A 13,524-nucleotide genomic window follows, 5' to 3' on the forward strand; every position below is an offset into this window, starting at 1 on the left:
AGAAATTAGAAATATTAGAAAATGACAGTGCTTAAATTCTCCAGAAAAATCCCAAAGATGTTTGCAACCTTCTGTTTTGTGAGCAATCTGAGCCTGGTAGAGTCTTAAATGACCTGATGAGGCCTAAGTTATGTGTTCCCAGGAAAGGGCCTCTGTGTCCCTCATACTGTGTGTTCTCATTGGTGACTCTCATATGGGCCTTGCCTCCCATATGAGATACTCTAAAAATGAGAATGCATTGTTATACCTCTCAGATTTGGGCTTTATTGGGCAATGTAAAAGCATCAACATCTTAAAAAAAGACATTAAAATAATTTTAGGTTAGCTTTGAGTATTAATAAATATTAAAATAGTACCAAGGAAAGCCTACTATTCTATAAGGTTTTAAAGAATTAAGATGTACTTGAAATTTAGATGAAAAAAAAATGAGTCTTCATTTGTTCCTAAATCCTTTGTTATAGCCTATAATGAGGAGTAATGAGTACATTTTATATCTTATTTCATTATCTCAATAAACCAATGAATTATCTTTCCTTTCATTCAACAGATGAAGGAGGTGATGTTCAGAGAGCTTAATTTGTGTAAACTTATGTAAAGGAACATAAGCTCTGTGCTCTTTCCATGAGAATGAGTGGCATATTAGAATTTTCAGGCTCCTGTGATTAAGAATACAATCACAGTAAACAGATAAGGGAGGGCCTACCATTTTTAATAGGTTGGGTTGTAATCTGGCCAATCCTGGTGGATCCTCATTACCTACAAGCAAGAAGAAAGTTTTTGTTGAGCAGTGCGACAGCTAGCAAGGATTAGGCTCCTCGCTTATTGTAGAGTATTGATTTTCATGGTCATTAGGCTAATCATCTTTATGGAGCAAGAAAGATGTAACAATTTTAGTCTTCCTCAGTAGTCTTCCTTGATGTCAGGTAAGAATTTAATTTCCTGGTGAGAAAGTTATTAAGTTAATTGTTGGCAAAAAGAGGCTTTTGTTTCAATAGTTTCTGTCTTACACATTTTTGTAGTCTCTGAACCCAGTTTAAACTTGGCCTAGATCAAATCTCAATATATGAAGATAAATTTAGGTTTGTACTTATAGAAAACAAATTATAGTGTAGTCTGCAGCAAATGGGTGAAGTCAGAAGCATGATCTTTTTATTGACAGCAGGTAAGTTGAGTATTATCCAGTGGGATATTTTTATTTGTATATATTTTCTTTTTAGTCTTGCTGTTTACACAGGTTGAGACCTGCTGGCAGCAGATCTGAAGGCTTTTGGACAGTTCTGGACCTCAGGTTATGTTAGCTCAGGGTTGGAGAGGAAGGTCAACCAGCTCTCTTTCTCAGAAGCATCTGGAAAGCTGCCCATACTGGTATGGAACTCAATGCAGAGGTTAAAGAGAGTAGTGAGTAGAAGGTACAGCACTGACCCTTGACATCAGGACTTGATGACCCCTTCCAGCAAGACTGAGTGATGGCCTGCATTGCTCCAGACCCTAGGCACTTCCCAGTGACATAGTCTGGGTGGTAGGGATTCTTGCCTTTGCTGATGGGACCCTTTTACACATTCTATTAATGCTCTATGATAATCTAGCATAGTACTATTTGTTACGAAGGTCTGACAGTAGGTACTACTGAATGAGTAACCAGAAGTCACATAGGCCTGCCACTAATATTTAGCAGGAAGAGTCAAAGCACTCTATGTATTGTAGGTCTCATGTTTATAGGAATAATGGGCTGAGGTTTTGGCCTCTGTGGTCTGGTTTCTGCACAAATGTTAGGCCTTTTTAATTCCCCCCCTTTTTTTTCTGGAATCTTACCAATAAGTAAAAATTAATAATTTTTCCCAGTTGTTCAACAAAACTACTAGATCTTCTCTGTTTATTGGGCCTACGGTGTGAGAAAAGCTGTCAGGTCAAAGCAGCTTCTTCCTTTGGAGCCCTTGAAAGAATTGTGGTTTGGTTTTGTTTGTCCAGATGAAGTGTTCATATTAACAAATATGTTTTTAGAGAATAAGTGGCTTATGGGGATGGGTAGAAGCATCCCCATCAGCAAGGACTGATGTTACTATCTTCAAAACCATTATAGAAAAAAATCTCTTAACACAATGTAAACAAATTATTCATTTCACAGAATAAGTTTTTAAAGAGAGATTTTCAAGTCTTCAGCAGAGCCTTCACTACACTCATGATCTGGAGATGGGGTTGGGCATATTGAAATGTTCTGTTTATATTTGCAATGACATATGTAAAAGGGTATTGTGTATACATTATAATAGCAAATGATTCAGAACAATCCAAATGTGCAAATTGCAGCTGAATTGGACTGAATTATGAAATATGTCACCCAATGTAGTACTATGCAGGCATGAAAAAGGATGATTCAGTTCTAAGTGGGACAATATATACTTGACTTCAAGTTTTATTTATTGGGAAACTTGTATGTGGAACAGTTGAATTTATAAAATGTTACTCTGTATGCACACACATTTCTGTGTCTTTAAACCTCAAGAAAGCACATAGTTATTATACATAAGTAGACTATCTCTGGAGAGATAAAACAAAGAAGCTGATAATTTGCCTTCAGGAAGGGAAGTTGGTACCTGGGGGCAGGTTTAAGAGGGAGACATACATTTAACTCTAAATACATTTTGAATTTCATATCACAAATATGAATTACCTATTCAGAGATTTTTGAAATGCTCCATGGGAAACCTTTCTGGCACCTTCCTATTAGATGCATTTGACAAGAGTGACAGATTTGGCATGAAGACCATTTTGGATAGTGCCACAATGTCCCAGGACACCATAATAAGGAAGGAGTGAGATTGTGTGCAATGAGAGGGAAGGAAGGAATGGATGTGGGGCCTTCTGTAGAAAGACCAGGAAACTGTGGCCAAAGGGAGGGGAGAAAGAGCAGAGGAAGCTAATGTAATGGGTTTGGGAGGGGGGTTATACAAACGGTGCCTTTAATTCAGGGTAGAAAAATGGGAATAAAACATACTGCAGGGCAAGACTTCATTTCTGGACCTTGGGAATGCAAAGTGATGGTAAAATCTGAGGATAGCTAGCAGGCAATTGGGAGGGGTGCTTTCACTATTAAAAAATGGCTTAAAGTACTTTTGTAGTGTTTTCTTGGCTCTAAGTTTTTGGTATATTCAAGTATTTTCTCTGCTCCTGATGTTTGACTATGGAATAGTGGAAAATTTAGGTTTTGGCAATATTTTAGTTTTGTAGAGACCAATATAAAACAAGATGTTTTATTTTGAAGTTTCTCATTACATATGTGTCCTGTACAAAGGCATTTGTGGTCATAAACCAACACACTTGTGCCAAGGGAATGAGGCTAATGCATTGTTGCAATCTCGGGTACAGCCTGGAAATATTAAATGAATGGTAGAACTTTTAATGTGTCCATTAACTAATACCTCTAATTTACAGTGGGAGTGTATGTGACAGCCTACATAAATAATTTCTGAACTCATTGTGATTTTTGCTATTATAATTAATTTTAAAAAACTTCTCCACTTCTTGTATACAATGTAAAACTTCCAAATCTGATGCAATATATGGTTATACAGCTTATAAATATTTTGTTCATTGAGGGTGCCTGATTTGCTGAGACCTATGCATGTTAGTAAATGAAATTATTGTTAGTATTATTATTTTTATTATTTATTAGTACCATTGCAGCCCCTCTCTCTCTTACCTTTAAAGAATACACAAGTTGGGATGGAATCGAGATATAACTGTGCAGTGGACCCAGTTATTATTTTTAAGGAAAATTAAGTGAGCAGCACCTGCAGTCTTTTCTGCCTACCCTTCCAGGATGATATCAGAAATTCTTTGACATTATTTTCTCTAGTTGATGGCTAGGAAGGCAGGAAAAATTTAATCTCAAATCCTACTGTGCTTTGTGACCTTGGACAGGTCACAAACATTTCTGAGCTTTAAGGTCCTCTGAGGAAAAATAAGGTTACTACTTTTTAAAGTTGTATGGGTAAACTGAGATTATATACCCTGTCTGCTAATACTCTGTAAATGGTAGCTCATAGAATTTGAACTTCTAACATGACTATAATTCCAAAGGTGCATGCTGGTGTTATCTAAATTCCTCACAACCAGTTCCCATGAATCTGCCTCCTAAGAAGCTATTCATTCCTTTTCATCTCTGTCTTCTGCTCAGATCCTCATGGACTGAGTGCTCCCATGCACAGTGGCCTCTCCACACTTCATTTCATGTCCTCTCATACATTCCTGTAGTTTAGTAAGAGTTTCCTACCAGGTCTTCCCTCAGGCTGTCTACACTGATGCTCTGCCAGATATCTGGTTTTTAACTCTTTCTCAAAGAGTCGTGTCATTCCATACCCCTTGGCATAGTTAAAAGGTCTTTCATGATTTCCCCTATAGCTTTATTTTCCATTTTCAATCTGTGGTTGTCACATTGCACTTTCTGTGATACCCAGCTCTTGCCTCTAAACCTCTCTTCCATGCAATTGTGTGTCTCTCAGTTTGCAGTAACCATGCCTACTCCTTCCCCTCAGTTTTGGTTTGAAATCATACTTGCTCTTTGTCCTTCCATGAATCTCATCTTCCCCTACAAAGCACCCCCTGACCCTTTAGTCTGGGTTAGTCGCACGTTCACTGTGTTCTCTTGGCACCCAGAGTATAGAGAGTATAGACAACGTTCACATCTTGAAGGATGTCACAAACTGTAAGCTGTACCGAGCGATTCAGAAGGTGATGGGAACTTACTGCCCAGAAATAAGGTTTACGTACCTATATTTCCTCTTGTACTCTGAGCTCCTTCAGTGAAAGGACTGGGTATTTCACCTCTCTGTACCATGGGCTGCAACACTGCTTAGAAGAAAGTAAGTATGCTTTTTATATTCTAATGGATGAGAGGATGGATCCAAGTGGAGAGAGTAAATTTTAATCTATCATAAATGGTTACCTTCAGTATGTTCTTTAGAATCTCGTATCTAACCCACCATCTTTGCCCATCACTGGAAACATTAATATACTTTTATTCCAGAATTGTGTTTGGCTTTTAGAATGGACTCACGAAACAGACACAAAGTGGACAGAGTCAGACAATAATCAGATGTTAATATGTAATTGGAGAAAAATGCTATAAAGTTAAGAATAACATTTTGTGATAGAGAATAAATGGACTCTCCTCTTCTTAGGTAAGGTTATTAGGGAAACCAGAAAATTCTGTTTTTCTACCACCTGGGTGTTTAACTAAAAGAAAGCTTGCAAGTTTGCAAACACCAAGCAAACTACATACAATTTACAGTTGATTTGTGTATCAGTTTGAATTCTTTTCTTTTGATAGTTGTAGAATATGTTTACTATATATTAGCAATCTAAATATTAATTGATTTTACCTGTTCTAGAAGGTTAAGTAATTTTTAGTATCTTTTTTAAACCAATTTTGGTGAACCAGGTATATTTTTTAAAATAAGACATAGTTATAGCTATTTTTTATATAGATATATTATTGCTTAAGTGTTCTGAAAATTTTCACAGGAAAAATAATGTTGTTATTGCAATTGGAAACTTTTTAATCTGTTCATTTCTACTGAAATGATTGTTTTGATAACATTCAACTTCTTACATATATCTACATATATCAGATTATAGCAAAATGTGCTGTAGGCAGTGTTCTGTGGTCTATATGAAGGAACTTCAGGCATAGACCCTACTTGTCTATTCTAACAGGATAAAGAGGTTGTGATCTTCAGCTAGAAAATCTGATTGTATACTCTGGACCTGCTACTTACAAAGTTTATGATTAAAAAAAAAAAGGTCAAATTTCTTTTTACCTCTCATATAGGCCAGTTATGTGGAAGATTAAAATGAGATAATAGGTGGGTCCTTACTGACAGCAAAGCACTTTGAAAATGTAGGATGCTACAGAAGTAACCCTTTTATTTGTCAACATCAGAATTCCCTAAGTGGTCTATGTTTAAATGATTTAATTATTAGTTTCTTCCATGAAAAGTTGTTTGCATCCATAGCTATTAGCTAAGATTATGATTATAGTAAGAAAATAGATTTCAGGTATCTCTGATTTAACAATTCATTATTGTATCAAAATTTATAATTATGTTTATTTGAGGAGTGTGGTAGGGACCTCCAAAGCTGTTCACATTCTAATCCCTGGAACCTGTGAAGGAAACCTTACCTTGCTAAAGGAATATTGTGGTTATGATCATGTGATCTTGAAATGAGATTATTTGTGTGGACCCAGTGTAATCACTGGGCTCCTTGCAAGAGGGAGATAAAAGGAGTCAGTGTCAGAGAAGTTGTGGCTATGGAAGCAAGAGACTACAGTGTTGTAATAAGGTGGCTGTGAGACAATGAATACAAGCAGCCTCTGGAAACAAAAAGGCAAGGAAATGGACTTTCCTTGGAGTCTCCAGAAGGATCCCAGCTCTCTCAACAAGTTAACTTTCAACTTGTGAGCTCCATCACTGCTTGAGTACATTCATTCTAAAACATTAAGATGGTGCTATTTGTTATAGCAACCATAAGAAACTAATACAATAGGGATTGACTAAACATTAATAACTACAATTTGTTTGAATTCTAAGAGATTTTTAATACTGATTTTTGACCCGAATTAGGTTTTTTTTTTATAGTTGTAGATGGACAGTATGCCTTTATTTAATGTATTTTTTAATGTGGTGCTGAGGATCAAACCCAGTGCCTCACACATGCTAGTCAAGTGCTCTGCCACTGAGCTACAGCCCCAGCCCCTGAATTAGTCTTTAATGAAACAGTGGCTTATTATTATATGTGTGATTTAGGTAGGTATGTAGGTAGATATAAATGATATAATAGGATATCCCACCAAGTAACATTTAACGGTATTCTTGGTTGATTTTCTGAGGCTCTTGCCAGGCCTCCTGCCCAGGGAGGCCAGTGCACAGAGCATGTCCTGCAGAGAGACTGTCTTCACCTTCACAGTTTTACTCTTTATACTTTTGATTTTATGGTGAACCAGAGGCTTCTGGGAAGCAACAGTTAGGATTGTGACTCTGAAACATAACCTTAAAGTCATGGTAGTCCCAGAAAGATGTGAAATAGACTGTTTTCTTTTAGAGACATAAATCATATTAAATTCAATTGCTACTTTGAAAAGTTTTGGATTCCGCCATCTTACATGTCTTCATTTTACTAAAGTGCACTATTTTATTAAATGTTTTTCAAGAACATTTTAATTTTATAGTATATTTGAATTTCTTTTAATTAAAGAAAAAATTTTCCTTTTAGTATTTGAGGTCTGGTGGAAATACTGTATGTGTGGGGAGAATATTGGTAGTAAGCACTGAGATCTGTAGTTCTTTTTTTTCATGGAAACAGGCAACAGAAAAATTTATATTATATATTTTAAGGCAATGAAAAAAAATCCAACATTTGCGTGTAGAAAAGGGTGAGATTAATGTGGAAAATGACATTGTGATGAAGCTATGATCCCTTCGTGCAGAAGCAAATTTTGTGAGTATGGAATTAAACTGATCTCATCTTAAGCTTGAGGCTCAAGAATGATGGAAGTAAGACCTGATAGCTCTTGAGCTCAGCCCATCCCACCCCATCTCAATAAGAAATCCATTAACTTCTGTGGATATTATGGGCCACTGGAGCAAGGAAATTGCATTATTTATCTAATTTCACTTGGATGTGGGAGAGGGAGATGGGAGGTCAGAGACTTGGGTCCTGGTGGATGTGTTCCACCACCTGAGTTCAGTGCCCAGAGCTGAACCCTTCACTGGTCCTTGTGCAGAAGGAAATTAGGACACCTAGGCCTCTCACCTGCTTGGTCCCTTGAAGAGCTTTGGGTAGGGTTCTCAAATGTGCAGGTCAAAGGTTGGGTATGTGGCTCAGTGGTAGAGTGCTTTTCTGGCATGCATGAGGCCTTGGGTTTGATTCCCTGCACCCCAGAAAGTTAAAAAGAAAAAAAATATGGGTTCAAATGTGTAGGTCCTTTTCTAAAAAAATTAGGACAAATTGAAAACATATACAAACTCAGGCTAACTCTGTAATAGACCCCACAGTCCCATTGTCCAGATCTTGGTATTATCTAAATTTTGTCACACTGGCTTTACCTGTTTTCTCTTTTCCCTATTTTATCTGCAGTGTTTGATAGTAAATCTTTCACATCACTGCACTTCCCCCCTTATTCTTTAGTAGGCATTCCTAAAAAAACATACAGTGGCCAGGCTTTGACTGTTTCTCTTTCCACCTTTCTTCTCAAATACTGCTAGGTACATGTGGGCTGGGAAAGAGAAAGGTTGACTGAATTGAGTGCAGTTTTGCAGCTCAGTGTACTATAGGGAAGGGATGATTTTTTTTTCTTTCCTGTAACAATGCTATTACGTTTTTGTTAACTTATCATTTAAGAAATGTATTAACAAACTGTGGACAGGTCACTTAGTGTTTATGTTTTTTTTTTTCTCATCAATATGTTGTAATGAAATTAACTCATTCTTAATTTATAGAGATAATGGAAGGATCAATGAGCATTGCCTTTTTGCCCTAAGTTAGTGGTCAGGTATTCCTGCAGAAAAGGAGAAAGACATTCTCTTGGCAGAGATGTTCTCCTATTGTCCAGAGGTCTTTTCCTTCTCTGTCATTCACTGATTTCTCAGAAAAATTGTGTATGTACTTACATAAATTTTCCATCAGAAAATAGTTTTTAATATTTGCACTCTTATTGTAGAACCTGTCACAAATGAGCGAGGAGTTCATATTCTCAATGATTTATGCCAACTTATATAGGTAACACTTGGTTTGTACTTCATTTGTATTTGATTTTGAAGTAAATATTACATTCAGCAAATACATAGCTTATCCTAGACAGATAGGCAAGAACATTGGTGTACTGTCCTTATATTCCTGACAACTGCCTCCCTTATTAGTTTGAGCCCTAGACAGGCATTTTGAAGTTTGGATCCTCCTAGTTGACATGCACAGTTACCCCCTGAGGTCAATAAGTTGTCATTCAGCCAAAGTTGCTGAACAGTGAAAAGGATGGGCAGCCAAAAACCAAAGCATAGAGCGACTTTTAACAATCATCGTTGACTCTCAGTGGAAGGTGGGTATGTGTGTCTATGTACAAATCTAAACATTCTATGTAGTCATTTCAGAAGACTTTTAGATCTTGTAAAAGGAATGGGGAAAACATTAGTCCAGCTACCAGACCATACCATTTAGGATTCTGTTTGCCTGGCATTCTGTCTGCATAGTAGAATTTCTTTGTAAGTTTCAGCTCAGATTAATAATGAAGTCCTTGTATGTATGTGAATTACTGGATGTCTTCAGTTTTATCATTATTTTATTACATAAAATATAATAAAATTATATGGGTTATTTTGTCTCATCTTAGTCATTGTAAAATTTGCATTCCAGGGCTCCATGGAACTATCACTTTCTTTCTTCTTGAGCACTCAGTGCAGATTCCACAGAGTTTGCATCTATAAAATGAACATGTATGGTATTACAACAGCATGATAAAGTCTCTTCTTAGTAAAAACAAATTGTTTTTCTATTCATTTAAATTATACTATCTGTTGAAAGTATCTGTGGTGCTTTCTTCGGTCATGGTGCCAGAAATGCATTTGTTGTGACATTATACTTCCATTATATATACAATGTAGTTAAACACTTACATTACCCTTTATGGTTGATAAACAGGAGTGTGCATCAGTATCCCCTTAGTAACTTTGCCAAAATAGATCCAACATTATCCTCACCTCCCCCAAAACCAAGATTTGGGTTTTGCAAGTCCAGTTTGGAGCTTCGTTGGGTGTGTTTTGATTTGAGTGCGCTTGTGCAGTTACCGATCTGTGCTCTTGGGTGGGAGAGGTTCCCTGCTAACTCTTTGAAGTATGGGAGTATCTCTGCTCCCCAAATAGTCACTTAAGATGCACGATTACATTGCAGCTTGGCACATTTAAGTTGTCAAAATGAATTATTTCACTCCATAAAAAAAAAGAATGAGAAGAAAGCAACATACATAATTAAAGAGTTGGCTATAGATTTTATAAGGAAAGATGGGAGAGGTAGATTAAGACTGAGCGGTTGGCAACTTCAAGAATAGCAAAGTTAGTATGAAAAAGGCTCATACTTATACTCTTTATAATAAAAGTCAAATTAGAGCCCTAAATTTTAATAAACATAGGTAATACAAATTGCTAGAGCACAATTATATTTCCTGTTTATCCTACTTTCCCATAAGGGCTTCTTACTACATATGAATTTTTATTTCAGTGAGGACAGTTCAGGACTTTCTACTAAAGACGCAGGGAGTCCTGCAGTGAGGCAGAAGTTATTGGTTTGTTAGAAAGAATTTTAGGTTAGAAATAAGAATCTCTTGATAGAAAAACTTGTTTGGCATTTAAAATAACCAGAGAAAGTTATAGAATTTCCTTCATTGCACAACCAAAAAATCGGAGTTAAAACAAACAGCCACCTATCTTGAAGAGTTCAGGCACCGAGCTTACTAGAAATGGCACACTGAATTCTTTCAGAGCTGTACAGGGACTCTGAAACTTCCCAGTTAGGGAGAGTCATTTGTTTTTCCTAATTTGTTGGTTGATATTTTTTAATATCTTTTAAGAAGGAGGTCAGGAGGTCATTTTCATTATCCCTCTGTTCACAGTTTACTGGTCAGTAACTGTTTGTTGGCAAATTGTCTCCATTTTTTACTTCAGCTCATTATGCTTTCATCTTGGATCACAACTTACACAAGAAGTATATATGTGAAAGAAGAAATGTATGAATGTACATGCAGTTTCTGTCACAGCTAAGAAAAATTGTGATGCTAATACTGGCTAAGCTTTGACCAAGCTTTCATACTGTGCTAACTGCTTTATCTGGCTTATAAATTAACGCTGTTCACAGTGCTGTGAATTATTGCTCTGTCCCCCCTTAGCAGAGGAGAGACTGAGGCTCAGAGAGCCTAGGAAATGTGTCCACAGTTGCGTAGGTACCAAAGGATGAGGGTGGGATTTGGTCTAGGTCAGTTTGACTCTAGAGTTAGGCACTGAATCATTCTGCTTTTGTTATTAGACTAATAATTCTCTCAAATTGACTTCTCTTTAAAAACATTTTATTTTTTGAATTCTAACATTGCTGTGAGTAGCAATAAATTATCATTTGACACTGGGTCTCAAACTTGGCTACACTTTGGAATCATCTGAAGTTTTTTTTAAAAAACAGTATTTGTGGCTGGGTTCTCAGAGTCCATGGTATGTGGAGTCTGGACACTAGAATTAGGAAACTGAGTTGGATGTCCCTTCTTTGTACCTTAGTCTTATATGGCAGTTTTCCAGACAAGTAAATTCTTGGTCTGCTTCTTGTCTGCCTTATAGATTCTTAAGGCAAAGCCAGTATGGTTTTCCCCTAGCTCTGGCATTCAGCAGATGCTTAGTAAATGCTGGGATGCATGAATAGATTTCAGGTGCAATTAACAAAGACCCAAAGCTGAGTGGTTGGTGACCCTTATTTGTCTGAATAATGCTTATTCCAGGAAATGAGGGGTGTGTGTGCATGCATGCACATAGTTTGAGGAAAAAAAAATTAACTATTGAAGTAAGTTCAGAGGTGCCTGAAAAAAAATGATTTGGGGATGTTGGAATGATAGGAATAGATGGTAAGAGGAGGGTTCAGATATGGACAGGCACTAGGGAATTTACCATAGGTAAGCTTCAGATCCTTCAAGAGGTAACAAATCCTCTAGCTTCAGAAACTTCTGGACTTGGCTTCCAACAGGTTCCATTTTCCCTGGGGAACCAGCTACCCCTCCCCCAATATTGGTGTAGAAACTCATCTGAGCTTTTCATCTCTCCACCCCACTCATGTCATAATAAAGAGGCAGATTTTTTCGGATATATTTTCAGAGTAAGGATCAAGGAATTTTCAGAATTTGCTCTTTCCCAAATTGTTTTCTAATAAGAATTTGAATGAGAGACTGCTGTAGAGTAATGGAGTTCAGTTGGTTATGGCCAGAGTTCAGTTGGGAATGGTCTGTCAGTCAGCAACTGTGACTGTCAGATTCTTTCCTACAAAGGTCATGAGGAGGGGACTCAGCACCAAAGTCCTACTCAGGGATGGCTTAGGAGGCAAAAGGCCGATTTGGGAAATGCATAAGTTTCTCTAGATGAGCTAGGCTTGTGTTCAGTTAGCCAGAGGTGTTTTGGACACTGCACTTACAAAGCCAGGCATCTTTGCATTGACTTTTGAAGGATTTTTTTCTTACAGACTTAACAATCAGTAATATTTTAATCATGACTAATCACAAGGTCCATACATCAAAATAACTACCATTTCTTTTAGCCTCGGATAAATTTAACTTTTGATTTAAAATATGCTAATGATCTTTACTTTCTCACTATTGTTAATTTTAAAACAAGTTTTTATTAGGAGAAATTGCTAATGTATGCATTTAACTTCATTAGTGGATAAGGTACATGTATAACTATGGTATATTGCTTTTCTGTAATTTAGAATTGAGGCATTTGTATGATTCCCAAAACCCCAAGAAATATTAGATGCTATTCTGTATCCTTCATTCTCCCACTTTTGTTGCATTCATGATCAAGTATTATTCGTACAAATAAAAATAAGCTTGCTATTTCATACTTTGATTTTGTTCTTTGTTGAATTCTCAGTAAAGACACTAATGATGGTCGATTTTTATCTATCTTTAATGCCTTTACATTAAAAGTCATCATGAATGTAACAAAAATGGGAGAATGAAGGATAGAGAATAGCATCTAATATTTCTTGGGGTTTTTGGAATCATACAAATGAAAGAGGAATCCTTATAGATAAATCACATAGAAAAGAATAAATAAATTGCTCGACATAATATTTATTTGGGTAACATCAGCAAATCAGTGAAACTGAGATTTCTGGAATGTGCTGGCCTTTGGAGCCAAGAGTATATTATGATTTAATGGTACCTCTCTGCTGCATTTGATGAGCTGTCCTAGAAAAACATTTTGAAGCAATAATACATCCATTTGGCTCCTAAGTAATGAGGGAGGCATTGCTCTTTGCATTAACTATTTATTCAGGAAGAGAAGTGACCAACTGCTAATAAGTTTTATCCAAAGAGGGTCATTTAAAACAGAAGAAAATGCAAAAGTGAGGCTCTCTTCGATTTCACATGCAATTAACAAAAACCCAGAGCTGAGTGGTTGATGCCCTTGTGCCATGTGACTTGGATGGCTGTATTTAAATGTGAGTGCCTGTCAGATCTAGTAAAAACTCTGTGGCTTATGGAAGCAGAGTGTAGCTTAAGCCAGTGACACAGGAGAAGACAGTGACTGGTGAGTGGCTAAGATTGGGCTGATCTCTGTATTGTTTGGAATTACAGGCTTGTTTTCTAAAATCAAGGATTTTAGAAATAAATGGTGATTTAGGTTCACTAGTGTCCTCCTTGTGGGAAGTATTCCTCTTTTTTTTTTCTTTTCAGATAATTTTTTTATTACTTGTTGAGTCTGCTCTATAATACAGTAT

The 13,524-nt window shown here is 36.7% G+C and overlaps 1 protein-coding gene across 4 annotated transcripts in view; it reads left to right on the top strand.

Moving 5' to 3' along the window:
* Nucleotides 1-13,524, top strand: part of Dgkh (diacylglycerol kinase eta) — a 185,474-nt gene that overhangs the window by 91,115 nt on the left and 80,835 nt on the right. The window lies entirely within an intron of this gene.

This window comes from Ictidomys tridecemlineatus, chromosome 6, assembly GCF_052094955.1.
Source record: "Ictidomys tridecemlineatus isolate mIctTri1 chromosome 6, mIctTri1.hap1, whole genome shotgun sequence".
Taxonomy (NCBI): domain Eukaryota; kingdom Metazoa; phylum Chordata; class Mammalia; order Rodentia; family Sciuridae; genus Ictidomys; species Ictidomys tridecemlineatus.